General features: G+C 40.0%; 1 pseudogene; it reads right to left on the bottom strand.

Annotated features, from left to right (window-relative positions):
• LOC137104793 (sodium/hydrogen exchanger 9-like) overlaps positions 1 to 19,864 on the bottom strand; it is a 52,061-nt pseudogene extending 32,197 nt beyond the window's left edge.
• Between the last annotated feature and the right edge of the window lie 833 nt (positions 19,865 to 20,697).

Below are 20,697 nucleotides of genomic sequence, written 5' to 3'. Positions count from 1 at the left end.
GTGCTGTCCAACCCAACACAAACATGCTCATGTTTCTGGAAAGAAATTGTCAAGAAAAAATAAAGGCAAAAAAATTGCATTATTACAATAAGCCATGTGCCATGTGCGGGGGAGCTGAAATTAACAAAAGGCAGACAAGTAACAAGGAAAGAACAAAAACTACTATAAAAAAACACTGCTCAAGAAGGATAACTGCAAAAAGAGAATAAACAGGATAGAGGGAGTGATTAGGACCAGAGAGGAGGCTTGCTGGACCAGAGAGCTGGAATTTGAAACGCAAAGCATGAAAGGTGGGTTGCTGCCTCACAGGACATGCTTGCTTTGTTGCAGAAATTCAATTTCACGATTTTTGCTCCCTCTGCTTTGAGAGAGAATCACAGAGGATGGAAAAATGTGAAATTACTGTGATGGGGAGCGGCAGTCAGGGGAGAGAGCTGGAAAGTGATAAACACAGCAGCAGAGAAACGATAGCACCTGGATTTCAGGCTGCTTAGTTAAGCCAGTCTGTTGGTCTCTCTTCACTATCTGCCTTCAGTCTACGATGCTGACCTGTACCTGCACTATGCAAGCTGCAGTAATCTCTGCTCACTATGTCCTTTCCAGCACTGCATTGCAGATTTCATTTTGGTTCCATTTGGTTGGGGGCAACAACATCCTCCTTTGTTTATAGATAACATTGACAGATATAACACATTATCCACCAGCCACATAAAGACTCCACACAGGGCACTTGGCAACAGATGAGTTGCATCCCATAATGAGCAGTTGTGAGGGGCATAAGATTAATGATAGCGGAGTTCCCTGCAAGGCTCAGGGTCATTAGGCACACCCTCTCTAAACTCCAGGAATTAACAAAAGGCAGTTACCATAGGAAGCCAAGGAGGAGTCCACAGTGCCACGGTGACATGCTGCTTCACCCCAAATGGACCATTAAGGCTTTTAGAAATAGTAGCACTCCACAGATTAGATTTGTAGAGTTCGATTTAGAGATCAAGACTAGTGGAGTGTGCAATAGAACTAATTTTTGGATTACTCTAACAAAAAAAAACTAAATTGGCTCATGCCCCTGCAGGTTTAAAGCACAAATGAAGTATCTTGCAATTAGCCCTGGTCACACAGCACAGACACGTGTATTGCTACTACTAAAAATATCTAAGACACTGCATTAGATTATACTGAGTACTGAGCTCTAGCTTTTGCTGCTGCCTGCCTCCCACATTGGGCAGCATTTATAGTGGTAGTACTTTATAGACAGGGCGTCTGGATCCAATAGACAAAGGTCAAGCTATTTCATTAAAACCATCTTCGTCTCCTCCACAGGCCACAGGGAGTGCTGCCAAGTAAGACCAAGCACCACAACATCAGCTGAATGAGTGGAATCCCTTTGACACAATCAGGGCAGGAGGCACAACAACACTAATGTGTGTGTGTGTGTGTGTACACTACATTCAAATTTGAGCGTTACGTTACAAGTGGTCAACAAAGAAATAGATTAAGATGATTCCAGGCAGCTGAGCCAAGTGTTTATTTTATCTTTCCCACACACAAACTACTTGTTATTTCAGATGCTATAAATCCCAGTAGCATAAAAAAAAAATACAGTATTTAAAAGCAGTATTTATTAGAAATTAAATGAGCACTTGGTGATGGATGACGAAATCCCACTGTATGTGGTTTGACATGTGACCTGAGCACTTCTTGCTGGCTAAACATCTAGGGCATTATTTCTGTTATACAGTACTCTGCTGCTATCTGTGGTGCAACCTCCAGAACTAATGGTACGGACATTCTTAGGCTGAGGCAGGTGGACATTGAGATCAGTATGGGATTGGTACCTGCAGTTCCTGCAGAGAGGATGCCGGAGTGATCAAATCACATGATAAGTTCGATGGTAAACATCGTTTGATGTGGTACATTATGTTCAAATCAAACGTTTTTGAAAATTGTAAAAAAAAAAAAAAGGCCTTCTTTTAAGGTATAGGCCATTTCAGTTGACCGAAAAGAAATTTTCATGGTTTTGAGGAGAATATTGTGCAGAGGATCACATCAGGATGATGGAGAATATGCACACACTATTTCCAGGTTTGTGGAGCGTGAGCCAACTCGAAGTAACAGAGTTTGCCTATCAAACAGCAGTCTGTGTCAGCAGCAGCACATGTTGTGGAGCAGCGAGCGAGTTGGAGTATACAGGTAAAACGAGGTGCCTGATGGGAAAAGGGCAGCAGTTCACTAACAGGATTTGTATCTTTTCTGACTTCCCTGCCACACAAAGCACCAACATGACCTTACAAAATACAAAAACAACACAAAAATCATATAGCACACACCTGAAAGTCCACTGGTCTCAGCTGAGAGGAAGCTGCAGCAAGACAGCAGGAAGAAGACGGATGTTTCCAGGAGTGGGCTCTCGTGCAGTCGTGTGAATTTGGTGATGTGGGGGAGGGAGTTAAAGATATACAAGAAGATAATCGTAAGGCATTTTCCAGTTTGCATCAGTGTGACAGTCTGCGAGCAGAAAGAGGCTGCAAACAACAACTGGTTCTCGCATGTAGAATAACTCACTGGGTCTTACTGGAATTCTGTCTTTGCACAACATCCCCTTCTTGATCTGCCACTGACCACAGTCTCACACTGGCAAAGCCTCAATGTAAATCATTAGCCATTAAGCAGTGCCAGGCTTTAAATTCCCTTAATTTGTGACAGTCCCACAACTTCAATAACTTCCGCACTGGTGACTGTTCAGCAGCCGTCTTACATATTGTGGTGGCTTACATTAATGAAAATAAATTCATGCGGTCAGTTCTGTAATTAATAGCAGCTAAAGCGATGAATTTAAAAGATAACTGTCAACTCTATGTCAAACTGAATCCCTGAGACACTGCTGTTTGAAGAGACATCACAAAGTAAGAGGATGTTTCTATAGTTAGCATCAGCAAAATCTAATAAATGTCCACTTTGTGCTTTGCTTGCATGCAGAGATTAGTCACTGTAAATAAGAGCTGAGCTCTGCCCTAAACCTCTCATGACACCCCCTCATTTTTCATCCTAAGGTCTAATTACTAGAAGATCAGAGAGAAATGCTGGACAACAGTGAAAGTCGAAACTTCATTAGATGCTATTGGCTTGAGTGACGATCTCTCTGCAACCATTAATGTCAGAGGAGCTCTTAAGACTTAGCTGCGTTACTTTTGCTGATAACAGTGGTACAGTAGGGGTTTGTTAGAGAAGCAATTATCAAGTTGAGGAAGTGGATAGATTGCAGCGCATGCTGAGGTGATAATTGAGTTTGGGGAGCAGAGGGAGAGATGTGAGGGAATGAAAGGATATGAGGGCAGTTAAGACTGTGAATATGAAACCCATGAGAAAGGAACCAGCAAGCACTCCAAGAAAATATCCAACAGAGCGGAGAAACGCTGATGGGTCAAAGGTGTGTCCGGCACCCATCTGGTTGTAGGTGGTGATGGCACTAGAAGAAAAATGATGCCAAGAAAAGTCTGTTACAGAACCAAAAGAAGCCTGCAGCACAATAACGACACAAGTAAATACAATGTAGATGCTAAAAGAATGTTACAGATGCTGAAACATTAAAGAAACAACTTTTTATTGCTTTGAAACAATTGCAGTCATCAGAAATTATGCTCACTAGCTTCTTGGTTAAAACCAGTTGGAAGCAGTGAGCATAAATATATATGCTTATTACGTTGAGCTAAGCCTTAAAGTGCAGTTTATTTAGAGTCATTCCTAGAAATACATAGCATTTCATTCCCTGAAAAACAATCCATTCTAACAATTCATCCATTTGCCTCAGATACCCCCAAAAAGTTAGTGGGAAAAGGGGAAATACTATTGCTATTCACGGAGACAAAAGCATTGTGTTAGTCACACCACGAAAAGTATTTACTTTGTGTGGGCAAGGAAACATCCACATGGAAGTCATTGAGTTCAAGGGGGGCCTCACTGAGAGGAGAAACAGAAGAAGAAAGTGGGAGGGAGGGGGAGAGAAAGAGAAAGGAAGAGGGCCTGAGGTGCAGTGAGCAGAAACAGGCACCCGTGCAAGTTGCTGATGGAGCTGGCTGCATGTGTGCAGTGACAGAATTTCCTAACTCACCACAGACCCCACTGTGTACTCCCTTTGGACTTCAACTATTTTAAATCAATATCAGACCTTCAGCTTAATTTTACTTGAAAAAGAAAGTTACTTCTCATGGCCAGCTAACAAATGGGTTAAAATTGAGCTGGTGAAGATCCTCAGTGTCTGAAAATGTCTTCCAAACTACTGATAAATAACCCATAATGTATCTCCACTATTCATGCTGTCAAGTTAAAATGAGCCAACACACACCACAACATGCCTTAATCTCCATAGTAAAATTGGAAGAAATCAATCAAGCTGCCGCTAATGAGCTCAGCAAGCTGAAAAGAGAAAATCTAATAGTCCCTCCATCAAAATAAAGACTTCTTGTGTCAGCGCATTAAATGTGGCCACTAGTCACTTGGTCAGTGTGACCTTCTGGAGAATGTATCTTCAGACTTTTAGAGCTGCTAACTCCCTCTTAAGATGTCAACACAAGCCCTGGTTGAATGGTGGCCGGGTCAAGGCTGCCGGAGCAGGACGTTTAGCGCCTGTGAGAGGGCACATCAGCGTAAGGTTGAGCTGCTCTAGGAGCTTGTTAAAATTCCAGTGCCAGGACCCTGCGTGGCTCACTAATAAGGGCCGGCTTTGTGTGTGGGGCCAGGGCAACCGGCAGGCTAGCGAGCCAGTCAAGTGACAGGAGATGGCATGAAGGCCGGTCACACCACTCTAAGAACAAACACCGCACTATCTGACTGTTTGTCCAGAAACCCATGCAGGCTCACTCCTCTGCGCTTCAATGTACACACAGATAGCAGCCATGGTGTGAACACAACAATCTGCACACCCACCTCCTTTTCCCTCCATCTGTCGCACTGTCTGGGCTCATTTGTGCATTTGGAGAAAGATATGTCAGAGTGTGCAGGTACGTGCGTCAGTCTGTGTGAAAACAATGGCATCTAAAGGCATTCAGTGCAAATAATACCCCTGCCTCATCTGTTCATCTCTCCGACCATGGGTGTGGGTCTATGTGACTTCTCTCCTCTCTCCATCCTCCTGCTCTTCATCTTGCCATCTGTTAGCACATCTACTTGACTGATTTTATACACTAGCATTGCATAAACAGAGCAAACACTGCAAGTAATGTATGTGAAGAAAGACAAACATGAATATTTGAGCGTGAAGGGGGCCACTTCACCGAGCTTGCGTTGATTTTTATGGTGTACTTTGGCTGGATTTGACAGAAGCTGTGTTTGCCGAGTACGTCTCAACTTTGGCAGTGAGTCTTCCCACTGACTACCTTAATGAGATGCTGACAGTGCCAGGGGCAAGTCGCTTACGCAGTCGACTGCATAGCAGACACTCATCCTGTTTTGCTGTTTTTGCCAATCACACCCTTTCCTTTCTTAAAACTAGCAGTCTTCTCTCCCACACACATCCACCCCCATAAGGCTGAATTGGAAAAGATTGGCGTCCCACAGTATTAAACCTAGAAATGTGTGCCATTCTGGAGACAGAGATGATTGCTAAAGGGAGATACTCACTGTGTCAGCACGATGGCAACAGCATCATTCAGGACGCTCTCGCCAAACAGCAGGGCGTGGAGATTCAGGTCCACACGTAGCTCTGACAACAGGCTTATCACTGATACTTCAAAAGAAAAACAAAGAAACAAAACAGAAGAGTTACAGCATAGCAGGAAACACAATACATTTCTTGCTAATCACATAGTGAAAGTTGTGTGGAGTTTCACCTCTGCTGCCACAGACAGGAAATACCAGTGGAATTAATGTTACAGTGTAGCAATAAATATCAGCACACTGACATCACTGAAAAAGGAGATTTTGACACTTGCAACAGTGTCTTGCAAAAAAAAAAAACTAAAAGCAAAGCCTTGTTCAGCCGGAAATAAGGAAAATAACTGAAGATAAGAACTGCTGTGCTGGTCATTGTCATTTTTCAGTGGTTATTCCTATTACAGTAGAATCGATAGCCATTTTTCATGGTCACCATCAGTATTCTCTGATTACTTGGGAAAATTTAAGATAGATAATGATAGAATAGGATTGTAGAATCATTTGTGCATAACTTAAAAAAAAAACACCAAATATTTCAGTACATGCTATAGAAAACCATTACTGGCAACATTTTTGTTTCAGTGTGTAATTGTGTGTTTTACAAGACACATTTCACAGCAGCTGCAAGCATAACATGGCAATCTGTGATTCGGCGAGGGCAGCACTGGTATCAGCAAACACAAATCATTGCGTAAGGTAAGAAGATGTAGGCAGTTACAGGATGGTATGATTTCCTTCCCCTTAATGTTTCCATCCTGTTTGTTTCATATCATGATCGTGTTCAGTTTGTTTATGTCATCTGGGCATTGCTGCAGTTTTCAGTATAGAGCATAATAATGACTTGGATTTGGGGAATCTTGGCAGCACGTTGGTTTGAAAAGGAGGAGATTAGAGAGATAAGATGCTGCAGCTGATTAAAATATCCAAAGGAAGCCAATTACAGCCTAATGTGAGGGAATACAGCAGAGAACTCCTAAATAATTTAAGATTCACTCACTGCTCAGCAACAAAAAGAAGCCCTCTCCGCATATTTCAGTTTCTCACACAGGTGCCACTTACATAATGAGGGAGTGGACAACAAAGGGCCTGCAGCTGAGTTTGGAGTAAGATATTTTCCCTGTGTGTAATGCAACTCATAAATGGTGGCGTTCATTTTGTTAAAGACAAGACATTTGTTAAAAAAAAAGGTTATTTACAACAATCTAAGGTTAAAGAAAAAAAAAAATTTGAAGGTTTGTATTGTAGCATTTATCTGTCTTAACAAAAGTTCAGATGGATTTGAGAGTAGGGAACTAATCTGCAGAGCTCATGAAGCCTATTAGATGTGTCAAAATGTGAGCCGAGCAGTTGGAGATCAGCAATCAGTGGAAAGTATATGTTCTGTATAAACAAGATTATGTCCAACTCCACAGTGAGTTCACCAACAAGAGGAAGATGCTGAGCATAAGAATGAGCACATGCATTAGACAGCACATTTAATGCTGCAGGGCAGCTGAGACTGACTGACAGGGAGAATATTGACATTGACGAGATGGTGACGTTGCTGTCAGCTGCGCACTTTGTGTCACCTTAGCTGTTACTGTAGATGTGATTACATTAGATTGCATGAGATGAATTTATACCTACCACATATAGACAAATACAGCAGATGAGAATAAATCAAAAAACAAAAATCCTTATTATAACAACCAACTGAGAAACCAGGCTGTGTTTCAAACAAGCAAAAACAAAATTATCATATAACAAAAACAATGGCAGACAAAACAAATGCACACACACAAACCCACACACGCATTTACAAGAAATAGACAGGAATCGTATTCAAAACAATAACAGATCCCTGCAGATTCATATTACACCTCCTAAGACCACAACGCTAAAAGAAGCCCATAAATTAGTTTCAGAGAAATTTGTGATATGAATAATGAGTCAACCATGACAGCCTCTTCTGGTCCTGTTGTGGATACCGGGCTAGTGTGGGCATCAGAGCCAGAATAAGACCAGACTCACAATCAGAGCAGTGGCAAGAGAGCAGCCTCTGGACTTGTTTTGACAGATCTGGCTCTTTGGGCTCTGACAGTTTTAAAGCTCTTCCTGGTTGGGGAAAATCCTTTATCTGGAGAGGGTGAGGTAGACCCCGGAGTCAGGATCGTTCCATTTCCCTGCTCCCATAATGCCTGGCTGATGACAGCATGTCGTGCACCACTCACACTGCAAGACTAGGGGGGAAAAAGCGCCGACCCCACACACACATACACACATAAGGGTGGGTTCATGTTGGCTGTGTTGTCATGGCAACTCTGTCCTACAGCTGTCAAGTGTTCATCAGTTTCCACAGCAACACCATAAGGTGGAGGGAGTAGACAATTATTTCAGACATAATACAGTTGAAAGGGTTGAATGGAAACCTTATTAGGTCAAATTACCCTGCTGCAGAGGTTTAGCACAGGCAAAAGTTCATGGCCGTTTTAATCAGAGAGCATGGGATTTGCTCCTTGATTTGCACAAATTAGGCAGATCTAATACTGAAAGTCACATATCAGGAAAGGAATAGCAATAATCTCCCCAGCTCCATTAAAAAGTCCTCAATTTTCTCAGCGTTGAAAATTACACAATAAGGGGTCCAGAACTGGAAAACCCATCATCACAGATTAGATGTGAAGTTGACATAAACAAGCACTTTATAAGTAGTCGTCATCACCGTTCATCATCGCCTAATCTCACACTGGATTCTTAGGATGTCAGGACAAGGTATTTTCAAAGTATTAATTAGTCTGGGTAGTGGGGCGGCTATAGCTCAGTTGGTAAAGGCAGTTGCTTACGAACCACAGGGTGAGTGGTTCGATCCCCGGCCCTGGCTAAATGTCGAAGTGTCCCTGGGCAAGACCCTGAACCCCTAACAGCCCATTCCCCCTCCCCAGCGATGCAGTGCCGGTCCAAGCCCGGTAGAAATTGGGGAGGGTTGCGTCAGGAAGGGCATCCGGCGTAAAAACTGTGCCAAATCAACATGTGGACAATGATCCGCTGTGCCGACCCCGAACTCACGGGATAAGCCGAAAGGAGAGTAGTAGTAATTAGTCTGGGTAGTAAGAAAACAATTAGTGATGCACAGAATTGAAATGTATCTGACAATTTATGATGCATTGACAGCACAAAATTCTATAATCTAGACTTGATGAAAATAAATCACTAATTATTTTTAAGAAATTAAGGAGTTGATCAGATAATAACAGCTGACGTGTTTGGGCTTAACACACCGACATATGCGCTTAAGGTTACCAGAAAGAAAATCTCTTTGTAAATATGCAAAGTGTATTTTAGAATACTACGTGTTGAAGTGTTTCTGGGCAAGACAATGAGCCCTAAACAGCCCATTCCCATCCCCAGCTGTGCAGTGCCGATCCTGTGCAGAAATTGAGGAGGGTTGCGTCAGGAAGGGCAACCGGCGTAAAAAATGTACTAAATCAACATGCGGACAATGATCAGCTGTGGCGACCCTGAACTCACAGGACAAGCCAGAAGGACAAAAAACAATAATTTGTAGAATGCAGTTTTCCAGTGCTAAACGTGGTGTCCCATCTCTGTCAAAATCTTACCAATGGCACAACATCATATTTCTTAACTTGTTCATGTTTAATCCTGTCTGTCTTTCTTGTAAGGGGTGGATTTGGGTAATTAGTACTTGTGGCCTGTCTCTCTTTTCATCTCTACATGTTCTTATACCACTGCTGTGCCACTGTTTTAACCCACAGGCCTGCGTTTAATGCTGCAATACCACACACAGTTATGGCCAACTGTGTGTCCAGTATTCATTTTATTTCCTGGTAGTTACTGCTGCCATTGGGCCCAGGACTGCAGATATAAAGTAGTATTTCCCAACACTATCGTCATTTCTAACTCTGACATACTAAAAGAAATATGAACTACTGAAAAAGGGAATAAATAAAAAAAGCAAACTAATAAATGAATAAACACAAATTCAAAGATGAAAGAAAAAAACTGTCACATGCTAAAAGTCTTTCCTTTAAGAAGTTCGGGGAAGGTTTCGCTGACCTTTTATTAACTATCCCTGAGGCTACAGGATGCAGCACAACAGGCGTTCTACTTTGTGACCTGAACCATGTGTCTTATTCTGATTCTGACAAGACCAGATTTCATGGGTACACAGCTTGGGGAGCCTGTATAACACTGGCCATTTAAAAATTTACCCATGCACACAGAAAGGAGAAAGTACTGTAGGTACAGACTATTACTCATAGGCTGTCATGGTCAACAGAGAGACAATTCAGAACATACAGTAGCTGCCAGCCATTGTGAAATATTACAAAGGGAATGTTAGCAGAGATGGTGTATGCAGTTTTATCTACCATTACAGGTGCTATGCTGGAGACATTTTCAGTTATTTTCTTTACCTGCCTAATTCTTGAACAGTCAGTAGCGGCTGCATCTGGATGCAGTCTCCATTTAAGGACAAACACTGACACTAGTTTTTCCAAACCACCAGAATGTCCTCATGACTTTGGAATATAAGAGGAAAGAAGCAGCCTAGGCCAAAAAATCACATGCGAAGCGTAAATCTAAAATCTCTGTTCATAAAAGGCCAGGCGCACAGGGCCACGAAATATGTCAGGATTAGACCCTAAAATGATTATCTGACACAAGGTTGAGCAGATTTTTCCTCTTTCACATTCAGAATCAGACTCTGGTTTACAGGTCATTATATAATTATCTATCTCACTCTATATATGCTTCCAGAGTAAGACAGTAATTATATAATGACCTTTAAACCAGAGTCTGATTCTGAATCCTGTATTATTCATTAGGTTCCCATTGGCTGGGAGTGAATGTGCAAGCCACATCCCCAGCCAATTAAGAGTAGCGGCAAATGTTATGCTTCCACACAGACTCCTAAAAGGCAGAAGTTAATCTAGACTTTCCGTGAAGCTGAATTTAGAAAATAAAAATTAATAATAATGAACAAGGACCATCATAATATGTATTTAACATATTGTTTTGTTATATAGTTTTGTGACTTAGGACATAAATTCTGCTTTAGAGAATTTGCCACAGCGCCAGGATATGAAATCATAACTATTAAGGACATGCTGACTCTGTTCATTATAATTGACCATATTTTGGTTCATTTAGAAATAGATTTAGCCTTGAAAGCCCACAACGTGTTGCATAAAAATATATCACGGATGACACATCTTGCAGCTGTAATTAATAAAAGAAAATAACTAGCAATTGCAACATCCACATACTTCTACTATTTAATCCTCCGAGAGAAATCTTGCATCAATTCACTGAAGCTGCAACGAGACCCTGGAACATCAAAAATGTGTTATATTCCAAGCAAAGTGGCAAACAAATTGGGCTTCAACACTGGCTGTCAGCCTGTGATGACTTTCAAAGTGTTCTCAAGATCTCCATCATTTCAGGCAGTACGTGACATAGTCGCACTTACACAGTGACTCAGCAACACAACCGAGAGCTGTCACATAAGGGTTATGACAGAGATATAAAGCCACTGCACCAATATATCTGCGTGTGTGTGTGTGTGTGTGTGTGTATATCTACACTTGTTGTTTAGCTGCATTGGCCTAGTGAATGCAAATGCAAAGAGAAAGGGAGATAAATGGACAAAGAATTTTCATTTTAGAAAATCTGAGAACTGGCGATCTATTTGGACAGGAGGAGATGAAGACAGCCTGGAGGTCTTGGTGTTTGGGCCACGAATGCATTGCAGTGTGATTCTAATCAAAGTGACGAGGGCGCCGGGGTCGGTTGGGATGAGCTCAGTGCTGCATGGGAAAATAATGTCAGTCAGAGTGACAGCTGCTCCATAATCTACAGTTCCTCTTTGACACAAACTCCCCGATCAACCACTTATTGGTATAAATAATTCATTAGCAAATGAAGACGTTGACATTGCCAGTTTTGCTGTGTTAGAGGATAATGTATGATACTGACTTCACAGTTCTTGAAGATTACTGTATATTTTAAATCCATTATGGGAAATGGTGGAATTTAAAGCAGCTACATCTACTGAGAGGGCATCATGACTTTGTTCCTGCATGAGCTCGGCTATCAAATTGTCAGTACTGAATGTAAACACAAAAAAGAAGAAGGCAATGTAGAGTATAATGGAAGAATGTGATGTTTCACAGACATGTACCTGTGTGCAAGCATAATATAGGAAACTGTTAAAGAACCTGTTGAGCCAGATTTGACCTTTTTATACATGTTATGTTATATGTTAACCGGTTATATAATGTGAGAACTTCACAATCTGACCAATCCAACCCAAAACCTATAAACTACAGAAAAGATCAAATTAATTTAAGGCAGACGGCGATGTGTGTGTTCATATTCATTCTCGTCTGTGAAGTAGTGGAAAACAATTCATGCAATGGCCTTTTTTTCTTGTTGTGTAAAGTCTATATGTTTATGTATATACACAAAAAGTTAACACTGTCACTGGAAGTGATGAGAGTTACTGTCAGAGTTCCTTTATTAGGGCACCTAGAGTACCTGGGTCAGTGGCTGACATGATGGCACCAAACATGAGGCAGTCAGAGAGGACGAAGTCTCCATCTGCTGCTAGGCCCAACAGCACCATGAGTCTAGTGAAGCCATAGACGCAGGCCCTGGGATTGAGGACAAACAGACAGAAGGACACATGGTGAGGTCATCAGGGAGCGCCAGCCAGAGCAGGCCTATCAGTCATCTCTCTAACCACAGCAGGGATTCCCCCAGAGTAGTCTGGGTAATGGGGCCAGACGCTACCAGCAGGTGAGTTGACCCATTTCCAGGCAGAGGCTGCTTAGCACAGGTGGACACACAAGCTGTGACTGTGGTGTGTAGCATTACATTTATCCACTTTAATATGTCTGAGTGTACAGAAATACATGCTCCTCCTCCACACACAACTACATTTTCCTGTCTCGTCTATCAAATTGTCTTGGCTGATATCTTACCTCAGCATCTATCTATTAACAATCTGGCATAATTTTATTGCAGTATTACAATCATATTGGCATAATAAAAGTGACCAAGAATTATGTGTGTGAGTGTGTGCGTGCGTGTGCACAGAATACCCCAGAAGACTAAAAACCATGATAAGTCTGTGAAGGGCATTGTGACAGAAATAACACAGAAGCTGTATTTTTTTCAGCTCGGGGCACTGACAGTAAAACTAATCTAAAATCTAACTGTAAAAAAAAAAAACACCATATTTTCTCCTTTATAAAAATACAGCAAACTTTGATAAACAAACTGTCTATTCAGCATTTAACTAGCGTGGCCAGCTTATGACTGGTAACTTAACTGTGTGTTAAGTACTAATCTTGTTACTGTGAAACATCCCATAATATCAAAATCCTCCAGGGAGCTGGCATAACTCTATTACCATAGTAACTGCACATGACCTGGCCCAAGCAACTATGTTGTCTTATTCACGTTTTTTAAAGGGACATTTGAAGTTTAGCTAATAATGCAAAATACTGTATGTGTGTGTGTGTGTGTAAACTGAGTCAGGTTCCCTCACTCCCATGACACTCTGTGTCCCCTTTAGGGGATGGAAGACTCACTAACAAGCAAAAGGATTAGTCAGGTCTGGTGCTTGTATATTGCAAAGAATGCACACGTGACCCAACGTGTCAAACCCTGCCCTGCTTCCTAGAAGAATCAGAAAGGTTTGACATAGGGAGGGAAGAAAGACAACATCTTCAGTACAGGGTTTCAGCATGTTGGAGGAGCACATTATCTAATATCTAAAGGGCATGAACTTCAATCATGGGTGATATCCAAAACAAATCTGTTGACAAGAAAATTAATGGAAAGTGGCGATAATCTTATTAGTGAACAGTAATCTCAGTAACCTAGTAGCACATTTCTAATTCTCAAGAGGAACCAGGAAAACAAAGAATCTGGAGATGAGTTTTTCACACAGCCTCTTTGTGCTGCAAATTAGTGCGACAATTGCAACTAGTTTGCATTTGAATTTGCTACAAAGTCCGAGAGTGCCATCTACCTTTGGGAGCACAGAATAGCACCTGTATCCTAATTCCACAGTACAAACCAATGCACAGTACAAACCAATTTAAACTGGAGCCTTGAAGCAAGAAACTATTTAATGAACTGCTTGATTGTTTGTGTGTGCTGTTAAGGTACAATTTTATCTTACAGTAACAAAAAAACATTCTTGCTATTCACACTTTCTGGTGGCTCCATGTAGAGTCAGTCAGTTCTGGGGTTCTGCTACTGTGAATCATTTTGACATTTAGATTGACTATCACTAATTAATAATATTAATGCAGTTACACGTAACCACATTGTAGTGCACCAAACAAACGGAGCTTCTGCCAAAAAAAATTATAATAACGATTTAACTACAAATGTGGTGACACAAAAGGTTTATTAGTTCAAAAACATTTCTTAAAGGACGTTTTCACTGATTTTGAATTTGCTTCTTTTCATTCTAGTTCGGGTAGTACATGTAAATAAATGCCAATAAACTTCCCTTTTACTTTGACCATTAAATTAAATATTTCTGCCTCGATATGACATCACTGGGAGGAACCTTCATTTCAGATTATGTCATCTTGTTGCTCACACTATGAAGTTTGTAATTTGTCCGATTTAGGTACTGTATATACTTACTTCAAGAATATATATATATATATATATATATATATATATATATATATATATATATATATATATATATATATATATATATATATATATATATATAGAGAGAGAGAGAGAGAGAGAGAGAGAGAGAGAGAGAGAGAGAGAGAGAGAGAGAATGTAGTTTGCATACTAAAGAGTATGCAGTTAGAAACTGGATTAGCATGTGAATTTACAAACAGCACTAGTTCATTTTAAAAAAAATGAGCAACACATTAATTGAAAGTTAGATTATAATCCACCACGATCTAAACTTATCTACATACTGTTATATATAAAACAGAAACAAGGAGAGAATGAGATAGTAAGATGTAGATGCACCTACATCTCACTGCACCTAAACAAAATGCTGCTAGAACCTATAATATGCATAAACGTAATGAAATTTCGACTGTTCGTGAATGAATTTTCTAATTGTTAAGTTCTTAAATTCCAATCGTACTTAATGTCAGACACTGAATGCCTGTGTCTATCTGTGGGCTGTATACACACCAAAAACAGTGGTGGAACTAAATCCAGAACAGTTTTTTTCTGACAAAGGCAAAGTTTGACATGTTTAATTTTACTGCAAGTGAAAGTGTTTTTTTAATTAAATCAAACGTAACACCTCAATGCTTGGGTGGTTTATGTGTTTATTTGTGTGAAGAGAAACACTTACCCTATGGTGAGACAGCTGATTATGGTACCCAGAAAAGCAAAGGTTAGAACAGATCCCAGATTCTCAATGAATCGTCTCTACAAGAGCAGGTGAATCAGCATTAGTAACAGCAAACAAACAAGAGTCTTTAACAATGTATAACACAAATACTTCTTATTGATGTAACAAATAGTATCATTACTCTGATGTAAAGCCTATATAAAAGTCCTTTCATAATGTCTTTTTCCCCTTCTTGGATTCATGTCTGAGCAGCAGTCTCACCTGATTAAGGGTGTAGGCTCCATGGAAGATGATGGGTAACAGGAACAGATTGAAAAGGACCTCGGGATCAAAGGTCTCCTGTAAAAGACACAGCTGCTATGTTAGTGACTGACAAGGCTCCGTGGGGAACGAGAGGACTCCGTTTACTGAATATGACTGACTGACTGACAGATATAACACACACGTTGTTCACTTCGGCGGCTCTGTTTTGGCACACAGGCACCAATTCATTTTCTCTTTGAGTCCCAATGTCACAACAGTCTCCAGGCACCATAGCAACCTTATCTCTCTTCAGTGTCTAAAAATGATACAAAATCTTTGTAATAAGAGAATTTGACACTGCAAGTCCTATATGTCAGTGGTTTGCTTTCTCAGTTGTTCCCGATCATAAACACTGCACTTGTGGCCAGTTAACATGTAACACTGTGCTGGGTAGCTACCAAAAATTTGAATCCTATGTATGTGAATAGAAAAATCAATTAGCATTTGTCATGAAATTTTATCTTCTAGGCTACTAATCACTCTCAACAACAAACTTTGATCTCTCAAGGCTACTATATGGTTCATAAGATCACCTTTGCCTTTAAAAATAATCGCTGTGTACTGCATTAGCATTCTGTCAATGTGCCCTGAGTCAGACTTCCACAGCTGCTTAAAAGAAAGCAGAATACAAAGTGAGATGCCTAACTGGTTATGTCAGTTTTCACCCTGGAGGCTCCCAGCGTTCATTAAAATGGGAATAAACAAGTACCATTAGTATAGGGGCGCATGTTCAGATAAAGGATGGATTAACATTAAACAAAACCCAAGCTCCTGATCATAACATCTTATGATACAACGACCTGATCACAAATGGTAACTAGAGTGTGAGGCGTTTTTTTTTGTAAATACCATCCACGTTCTCAGTTTCTCATCCCAGCCAATATGATGCAATGCAAGCCGCTTGCTCAAAAAGGTAGTAGCCTTTTATGTCTTTCATCCTGGAATCCATTTTATGTCTATTGTGGCTACATTCTGAGGATCAAGCAGCAATGATATTTCAACCAGATCAAAAATGATGCTACATGTTTTTTCCCCCTGATTCCTACATCAAGTCTGATAAAAAAAAAAAAAAAAGGATCCCAATAGGCAAGATGTAACGCTGAAACAGACAAAATGCTGCAGCCCTCAGAATGGCATGAATGTTTGGATGAATGAAACCAGCCCTACCAATTTTAATGTCTTCCTTCAAGGACACATGTATGTGTGGACATGTGGATGATTGCATTTCTGTTTTAATTATAATTTCTGAGGCTGAAAAAGCCCCCTATAGAGTTTAAAGGCTGTGCTTTCTCAGTCGTTTATATGTGAAATGGTTGCTAGAGCTACAAATTGCTTTTATCTTTCCTGCTACTTTCACCCGCCTCAATATAAATTACTTTTTTGCAGCTGCAATTACCCAAACGGCACAATATATACTTTTTCATGTGCACATTCTGTGCATGACAAATATAAAACAGCAAAATAGAGACTAATGCAGACACTGTAATCAGTGAATTATGCATGTGGTGGTGGTTTTATTCCAAGGGCCACCTGCACCACCAGTCGAGGATGGAGGTGTGTTGTATACACTAATTGCCTCTTCAGCTGAGCAACACTAAATTTAATCAGACCACAAACTTTAATGCCTTATTCCCCAGTGGCACATAATGGACTCAGTAATGCAATGAAATCCTTATCTCTCCCTGCTAGGTCCCCATATGTATCAGACTTAATGGCACGAAGGCTACACAGAAGCGGCTTTGCTAATGAGACCCCGGCATTCAAAGGGACCAAGGAATCCAAGCCATTAGTGGAGAGTTACACTTGGCCTAGATGATTTGCAGGGTTCATGGTTCACTTACTCCCTTTCTCTCGGGTTGAAATATCGCTCTGAGATTAAGAAATACATTTCAAATACACTCATTCCAAATCCTCTCATGCTTGTTGGCCACTGTACGGCTGAATCCCTGGCTCATTGGTTAGTTTCTTTAATATGACAAATCACCTTGATACCACTGCTGAAATATGAAAGCAGGAGGTTTAGGCTCCTCCACTTAGCAGTGATGTTTGAGTCACTAACTCATTTCTTCCTAACAGATAATTGCTGAAAATAGTTTGCAGCCCTCCAGTTTATAACATTATTTCTGTTTCTATTATTTCTGATCTGAAAAATAATACAAATACAGTTTACTTTTAATAAATCTTTGCATGTGGAGTTCAAATGAAACATACTGAATCAAAGAAAAAAACCCTCAAAATAAAAGTGTAAAAAATAACTCAATCTGTTGTTGACATGATGCCTACTCTATATTAAAACTTGACTGTAAAAATGATTTTACAATAATAATATAAACATGCTTTGTATAAGACCGACACTACTTGTTATTATAAAGAAGAAAAGAGGTTTCAGTTTAGTTCTCTGGGATCGTGTTAAATTGTTAAAGAAACCAAACATTTATACACCAACTTACCAGACGTCTGGTGGAGCCATTATCCTCTAATAAACTAGCACATAATGTATACAGTAAATTTACGTTTTGAAATATAATATAGCTACCTCCACTTTATAGGTAATGGTGGATATTCACATTCATTACTGTATCACACTCATTGAAATTGCTAACTCTGAGAGCTAAAAAGCTACCGTGTCTGTAGAAATATCTCACATTTTTCCTGCAGTGCAAGAACCAATATCACTTGCAAAGACTATCTCATTAGTGGACTTTTGCTTTTAAACACACAACTAGGAGAATGTCGTGGAAGAAATGCAAATCTTTTGGTTTTCTAATTGTATTCACACAGTTAATGCTTTCTTTTGCTGGCAAGAATGTAACCAAACCACCCAAATCTAAGTATAAAACCTTCTTTGTTCATTGATCTGACCCTTTATGTTGCTTTATCTACTCTACTAGTCAAGGTACAGTATGTATCCTGTTTATTGGTTTCTGTGTTTGGTTGTCTTCTAATTTCCCCTTGGCTGCACAACACACCTTAAGATGCAATCTCCCCAACCTGTTCCTTAATAAAACCTCAATATAAGTTAAATTGCTCTCTGGCCATGTTTATCTGTGTACTATCACTCTCATACTTTCCTAGTAATAAACACAACATGCAAATAATTGCGAGGAAAAACAATAACTAAGAACCATTAGCAGAGGAAAAAAGATGAAATATAAATTTGATCAAAGGGAAAGCAATGAGCAAAACATTATTTCAGATGAAATAAAATTGCATCAGAGGAAAAGAAAGCAGTTGGTTTTTGCATCCCTTAATTACCAAGCTATTTTGAGTTTCAAAACAGATTGTTCCGGTTTTCATTATATTGTCTATGATGTGTCACAACTTGCAGCCTTAATCCAAGTTAAAGATTCACTTTTGATGTGTACTTTCACAGCAAAATGGAATATCTACCGTGTGAGGCGTTATGACCAGTGGGCATCTTTGGTTCATTTTTCCAACGCGGCTGTAACAGTGCACATGTGATGTGGTGTTAATCGTCAAGATGTGAGGAGTGCTGTTCAGACCCGCACAACTGCAAACATGATCCGCATTTTGCTCTCCTTGGTTCAGTGGCCAGTACTTAACAGTTAACCCCAGAAGCATACCTGCAGAGGACAACAAAAAATAAACAGAGTGAGGGCGCGTCACTCAATATGAAAACTATGGCAAACACCTTTCATGCTGGGAAATACTGTACCAATATTCTGGCAGTAAATAAGTTATCATGCAGCTATTCTAACGCATAAGGTATAGCATGCCAGTCCCATTGAGGATTACAAGAGCAGCCCACAAAGGCAACAGGAAAACTGTCAATGTTACAGTGATGAAACATTGGTGAAACGGTTTCATCACTGCTACATGTAATATTGTCTGAGTCAAGTATTATACTGATTTGTGCAATACTTAAATGATTATGGCATCTAGAACTACATTTTAATTAATGTATCCTATTTGATGTAATGGTGGCCTAAGTTAAAACGGTTTGTTCAATTCTATTCATTGAAATTAAGCCAACCAACAACCAACGCATACTACAGTAAATGAAATATCAGAACTTGTGGTAATCTTATTTTGAATTTAAATTCGGGGTATATTTACATTTTCTGAGCTAATCTCACGATACTTGTGATTGGCAGTGATTGTTAATCACATAAAGATTAAAGAAAAAAAAAGATTAAACTCCAAATATAAATAGTTGATAACGCAAGATTAGATGCAAGTCCTGTTACGACATCTACCAAGACCCAACACTGGATAACCTGTGTGCAAAATAGACTTTATTTCGCTTAACTTTGAGTTCAGGAAGTGTCTCTGAATAAGAGTTTCCGTATAAGTCATTGTGAACAGCTCCTTACCATAAAGCATTGCTCCTCCAGTTTCATGTATGAGTCTGTATTTGAACTGTTTCAGCTTCCACACACTGAGAATGGTTAGAAGTGCTAAGCTAATTGCAGAGAGAAGTACTAATGACGCTGAACTGTTGTGCCTTTGCTGCACCATGACCGACATCTTCACAATCTCGTGTCAAACTTTTCTGAAACAACTTGTTACAGCAGCAGCAGCAACATCCGCATCAGCAGCACTCCAGAGCCGGTGTAGTGCTGCGTTCAAAAATGCTCGGCAATATCTAGTTTCTCTTACCCTATGGGTATATAAGCCTTTTAAAAATCAATTTCTGGAACATGTATTATATTATTGAAATACTTTAGTAGGCATACGTTTAGAACATCTAACTATACTAAAGAAATGCAACACTGTTTGTCCACAGCACAAGGATCTAAACAGGGCGCGGTCCAATTAAATGCACAAGCAATGAAAATCACATAGGATATTAACTAAGGTGTGATTATAGGCTGTCTAATGTGCAAAGACAATTTAGACATACAACACAAATACCTACTGAGAGTCTTTATGCCCTTGGTATTTTTTCAAATAATTAGGGTACTTGCGGAGGCACATGAACGTACCAAACATCGATTGTTAGTCTCTTGTTGTCCAGCAGGTGGCGATGTAAACACACTGATGCACGCAGCGCTTCCAGTAGCTCACTGTAAAAGTCTGGACATTGAATTGCCACTCGTCTTGTCCTTTAGCTCTAGTGAAACAGCAATCGTCTTTCATTGGCAGGTAATTAATTCATCCCTTAGTCGTTTGGGTGCGATACATCACGTACATCGATTGTTACACAAAGTAAAGCATTTAACACGAGTTTTAAAAATGTAAAAACATCTAATGCCTAGATACATGTCGATTAATTGGACTTCCTAGGCTGCAAAATGAATCTAACACATGCATTTTAAGGTGCAGGTATACACAATGATTCCATAACAATGTCCCATTGTTACAGCAAAGCAGTCAATAACATGTTGTACAGCATCTGTTTATATGTAGGCTCCAGCATACTGCTGACGTGA

This window comes from Channa argus, chromosome 19 (assembly GCF_033026475.1).
Source record: "Channa argus isolate prfri chromosome 19, Channa argus male v1.0, whole genome shotgun sequence".
In the NCBI taxonomy this organism is placed as follows: Eukaryota; Metazoa; Chordata; class Actinopteri; order Anabantiformes; family Channidae; genus Channa; species Channa argus.
The sequence above is the reverse complement of the archived record's forward strand: the minus strand, read 5'-3'. Positions and strand labels throughout refer to the sequence as shown.